Raw genomic sequence first — 5575 nt, 5'->3', positions numbered from 1 at the left:
GGGTGGTTGCCCCCCCCCCCCCCCATCCGAAACAAGGGTTTCTGCTCTTCGGGAAATCCCAGCTCTTTAAAATGGGTTTGTTTTTCAGATGGGAATGGGAGACAAGATTTTGAAACTTTCTGCAAAATGAAATCCCCCTCCTCAAAAACCAGAATTGAAGTCTGCCTTGCTGTCAGCTGATTAAGAAACATTTTGGGGTGAAAACTGAGCTGCCTTGTTTCCCTGGCTGTGCCTGCCGGTGAGCAAATCCTTGCTGTTCCCCCAGCTGCAGCCAGAACCAAGCAGTTATGTGAAGTTGTTGGCTCTTTTGGGCAGAGCTGCTCCTCCTGGCACGGATCTCCCCAGCGTGTCCCCCGGCTCCGAGCCCATTGCCCCAGCACAGCCCCTCTGTGGTGCAGGAGGCTCCTGGAGGTCTGGAGCCGATCCCTTGTCTTTGCATTGCATGCAGGCAACGTCTTCCCCACTGAGGTCAGTGTCTTTGAGGGGGTTGTTTGCATGGCTTATGGAGCCAGGCTCCTGCCAGGCCCCGGGAACTGCTGCCCACAGTGCTGCTCTACCGAGGGAAACCTGCTGCCTCTTCACAAGTGTCCGGTCTGACTTGTTGGTGGCCTCCACCTCTGCAGAAGGAAGACCATCGAGACCATCGAAGACCATCGAGCCTCTCATCCTTGCCTGATCAGCAAAGCTTGTGACCCACCTTGCTCTGACTGTCAGGAAGGAGGGCTTGCCCGAGATTTTGGCTGGGTTAATCCCAGTGGGCTGGAGGGGACCTGGCAGGTTTGGTGTGGCTGCCGGGGCTGGATGCAGGAAGCATTAACTCACAGCTAAACATCGGGTGTCTCCGGTTTCCCTGTGGCACAATGGCTCTGCAAATAAACACAGCAGCCACCCCGGCACGACAAGGGATGGCTTTGCAATGGCAGGCCAGAATATTGTCCCCTGCACAAAAGCCACAGTGATGTGATACTTTCTGATAAGTTTTACTTTAGCTCTCTGGCCTAATTTATTGCTTAAGGAAGAAATTATTTTGGTTTTGAGGTCAAACAGTTAATTCAGGTTAAAAAGAGAGCTCTAAGGTTGGGGGGAAGAAGGAATGGGGTTGTCTGCAAGCTCTGCATAATGTAAAGATAAATCTTGAATGTTGTTCTCCCCCGCTTGCTGCAAGCATCAGGAACAACCAGACTTGCACACTGCAGTGTGCTACGAGCTCCTAAACGGAGCAGAGGCAGATTTGAAGCACGACAGCTACTCCGGCACACGGTAAGCAAACGTTGTTCACTAAAGTAGTGCGTGTGTGGGAAATAGCCTGTGAAAACTTTCCAGATACTCTTTTTTTTTTTTTCTCCTTGAAGAAATGGTGAGAGAAATTGGAAATGCTTTCCCTTGCTCATCAAGCACAGAACTGCATGTTACTGTAATAGCTTATAGTCACGGAGAAATACAGTCAGCTGTAGAAATTATAGCAGATCTGATCTCTTTTGCAGCGTGTAAAAGGGCATGGAGAAACCTTCCTGCAAGGAAGCTTGGCTGACCAGTGTCACAGGGAAATGAGTGTTTCCTGGGCAAGGTGCCACCTGAGGCATGACGGAGTTTCTGCAGCCCTCAGTCAATGGTTGCCTCTCTGAGATGTCCTCATCTCCAGCTGTATCAGGAGTTTTGAAACTTACCATCGGTTCCTGTAACACCTCTAGGAGATTTTGTGGAGGTCAGACCCAACGTTTAATTACCGTCTTCGCTAAGTTGCCCAGAGCCAGCCTACATGAGAGGCTATACACAATGACAGCAAGCTGCAGAGGCCAGGAGCCCTGCTGGAGCCAGCTGGGTGCTTGCCTGGTGCTCCATCAAGAAAAGGGAAATTTTTCCATTAGTCTCAGTGCAGACAAAGTGTCTGTGTCTTTGTTCTCTGCCCTGACACACCTGACCCGCATGCCGGCTGCTTCAGGATTGTTAAAAAATATTTGTGACCGGTTGAAGCAAAGCATTGTCCCAGCAATGTGAGCTGCTGGGACTCCCCCAGCCAGAAACTTTTCTTTAAATTAAACGATAGTGTCCCTTCTCACGTAGGCATCGTGGGAGCCCTTCCCTCCCCCAGCTGCACCCCCAGGGGACCCGAGCTCTGCCTCCTGCCTGCACCTCCGCAGCTGGCAGCGGGCTGCACTGCTGCATTTTTTTATTCATTATGGGGTTATTGTTCCGCCAAAGCAGCTGCCCAGTGTGATTTGCCAGCTCCTTTGCGATGTCCACAAGGGGGGGCAGCAATATCTTCATATCCAACAGAGACATTGGTGCGCTGCTGGAGTTGGGTGCTGAGATGTGAGATGCTCTGGGCCTCTATGAGGTCCGTAAGATGTGAGGTCCTGTTCCCATCCTCCCCGTCTATGGTAATGTTATGGTCCATATTGCCATACTGCCCCTGGTCTCAAAACCTCATAGCTACCTGCAAGGCAAGGGAGAGCTGGTAAAGCCTTCAGAAGAAGAGAGAATCGACTTCGTGTCTCCCAAGCCTCTTGTGGGTCCTCTGTGCCCTGGGTCTGCTTCCCCTTGGTTTTGTATGGGTTGTACAGAGCCAGCCCCAGCTCCTGGGGTCACCAGTCCAGCAGCAAAAACTTGCCAGTGAGACTTTAAAACAAATGTACGTGGGTGCTTCTCCTTCTTGTTTTTTTATCTATTTGGATCAGTTTCCCACATTTTTTTTGCTGACTTCTACTCCTCTCCCCAACATACACACACTATGTTTTGAAAAAAATAAGAGATTTTTTTTTCCTGTAATCAGAGGACTTCAGGTGGTAGAGCCTTCATTAAAACCAAAGCAAGCCAAAACGGTCCTTTTGTAGAGTGTCACCAAATTCGGAAGCTGGTAGCCATGTCTTCCAAGCCTTACCACACAACCCTTTTCTCTGCCTTGCAGACAGCTACAAATCTATATTAGAGGATGAAGAGGCATTTATGACACACTCGAGGAGGCTCAATGACAGAAACAGATGCTTTGGGGAGCTGTGGGGTCGTTGCATGGACCTTGTGGCTCCACAGCTGAGCAGATAGGAGCTGCTGCCGAGGATGCAACGCTCTTATTCTAATGTCCTTGCTAGAGGTTTTTGGTGCACGAAGTTTCTGTTAAACCAGTTTGAACTGGTTCTCTCTCATATTTAGAAACTATCCCTGCTTATGCTGCAGAATTACACCCTGTCAACAGATCTTCCTTTCCCTCTCATCCTAGTATTTTGGGAGAGGGAACAGTCTTTTCCTCTATACCCCAAAGCCTGGGCTAATCAGTTTTAAATAGAAAACAGATTTGCCCAGGAATTGCCTCTTGCCTGCCATGTCTTCTGCTAACCAAACCTTCCACCACTCCTCTGCTGCTCAGCCACACAATTTCCACCTTACTTCCACTTATCTCCCCGTTCAGCTCCTAAGGGACCGATCAGAGACAGGATCTGCTCAGGGCACAACCCCATAGACAAAGGCAAGAGCTGGCACAACGTGTGTGCCCAATATCATTCTTCCCATCACCTTGTATATGCACATTCTCAGCCAGCAAGCCTTTATCTTCTCCCTTTTCTGTTGCATTCGCATCACATTACTGTCTTAAGCACACAAGGCTGTAAAACCCATGCAAATACCTGGCCATCAGGAAAATGAGTAAGCATCTGAAGGACTCTGCTTGGAAATAGTCAATGTAACCAGACACGGTCATTTGAATACTAAAAGCATTGTGTACTGGGGATATTTTCACTGTTGGCCAACCCTGGGGCAACTGGGTGAGGTCCAGAAGGAAGCCCAAGTACCAAGAAAACAGCTATTTGTTTTCATCAGTATTTTCTCACCATTAGGCTCCTCTTCCTCCCCAAGGCCCTGGGTGCAAGGAACTGATCTAAGATCTTGCGTGCTGTACCTCACAGCTGATGTTTCACAATCCACTGCAGCTTCTCCCAGACTGCTGAACGTGTTTGTCTCCATGCACTGGAGGTGAGCGGGGCTCCATTGCATGGGCACTGGTCCTCGTATTGCCAAGCCCCAGCCAGGGACGCTCCGATTTTCTGCTGGGCGACCTTTCTGCTGGGCTGTTCCTCTGTGTTGGTGGGAGCCTCCAGCCAGGGGTGCAAGACAGGGCAGGACTCCTGGGTGAGCAACAACCTGCAGAGCTGATAGTGACAACTGAGCCCGAAGGAGCAGCTCAGCATGACAGCTCAGCCTGTCCTACAGCCAGCCCCTGCTGAAGGGGTAGTCCCACGCTCTGGCTGCTTTCTTCACATTAGCACTGCCTACCACAAAACATCCTGGCAAAAACCTATTAGCTTTTCAGGGATTCATTTTATTTTCTGCTCGTGCAGCTCCTTGAACCAACCCCTCAGGGCATCAGCTGAGCACCAGCACTGGCAGGAGAAAACTGACAGGAGCATGCCTTGGAGAGCATCTCTGAGGGAAGCTAACCCAGAAACGTCAAACCATACCCGTCAGCCCTGACATCTCCCCTAGCCCCGTATGCCTCCGCTCTACAGCACCGGGCCGAGGCTTTAGAAAACTGCGCCCAGCTTCCACTTGTTGTCCTGCAAGTCACATCCCTGCTCCGTGCATCCCTTCATCGGCAGGTCGGGAGTAACATTGCCATCTCGCCTCTCAGCCCTCCCTGTGGTTCGGAGAGCTTTCCCCTGCATCCCTTGCAGCGGGGCTGGTGTCTGGGGCAGGCGGCTCAGCTGCTCCCCTGCCTTGGGCCACATTGCTGGGGCTGAGGGGACCAGGAGTGCTGCCCCAAACTGCCCTCATCTGTCCTTTCACATGGACCCGCAACCTCATGAAAGGCTCCTTCTTCCCCATGCCTCCCGGCTTTCTGTAAATTGCCTCATCCAGCTGCTGAGAAAAGGGGGCTTTCCCAGCTTTCATTTATTCCCCACTTCGTTCAGGTTTATGTTAATTGCGTGTGATTAACCGGCTGTGGGCTGGAAACTCTTCTGACAGCCTGTTCCAAGGAGGCCGTGAGGAGAGCCGGGAAACGGTGGTGGTGAAACCCGCATGTGAACCTGCAGGAGCTTCTCCCTTGAGCCTGGATTTCGGCAGGAGGAGGAGCGGGCTGCAACAGCCTGGGAGCGCAAGCTCAAGCAGAACCCGCGTTTGGGGCAAAAGCGGCCACTTATTTTGCATAAGTCACCTGAGACAGCAGGCCGAGGAGGACTGCCTGGCAGAGCTGTCCGTGTGACCATCAGCAGGTCGGGAGAAAAGCCTCTCCCTGAGCCAGGAAGGGATGCCCCGAGCCCCAGCTCGCAGGGTCTTCATCCCTGGAACCGTGCGCTCCAATGTTTTGTCCACGCAGTAATTGCATCATACGTAAAGTGGGTACAAAAAGCCACTCAGTCATCATTTCCCTCTGGGTGAAAAAGAAGTGGTGGTAGCACTTTTTTTTTTTTTTTTTTTGGTAGCCTCTGAAGAGCTTGGCAGGTTTCTAGGCTGGAGGGAACCAAGCCCTGTGTCCTTGCTCCCCTCCCTGCACTCCAGTGAAGTTCCTCCAGAAGGGTTTTGTAGCTGAGGTGCTCACAAATCTGAGACGACCTGCAGATCGGGTACTCGAGCCTCCCTTTAC

The sequence above is a fragment of the Cariama cristata genome, unplaced genomic scaffold, assembly GCF_000690535.1.
Source record: "Cariama cristata isolate BGI_N322 unplaced genomic scaffold, ASM69053v1 scaffold8952, whole genome shotgun sequence".
Classification (NCBI taxonomy): Eukaryota; Metazoa; Chordata; class Aves; order Cariamiformes; family Cariamidae; genus Cariama; species Cariama cristata.
Note: the sequence above shows the minus strand (reverse complement) of the source record.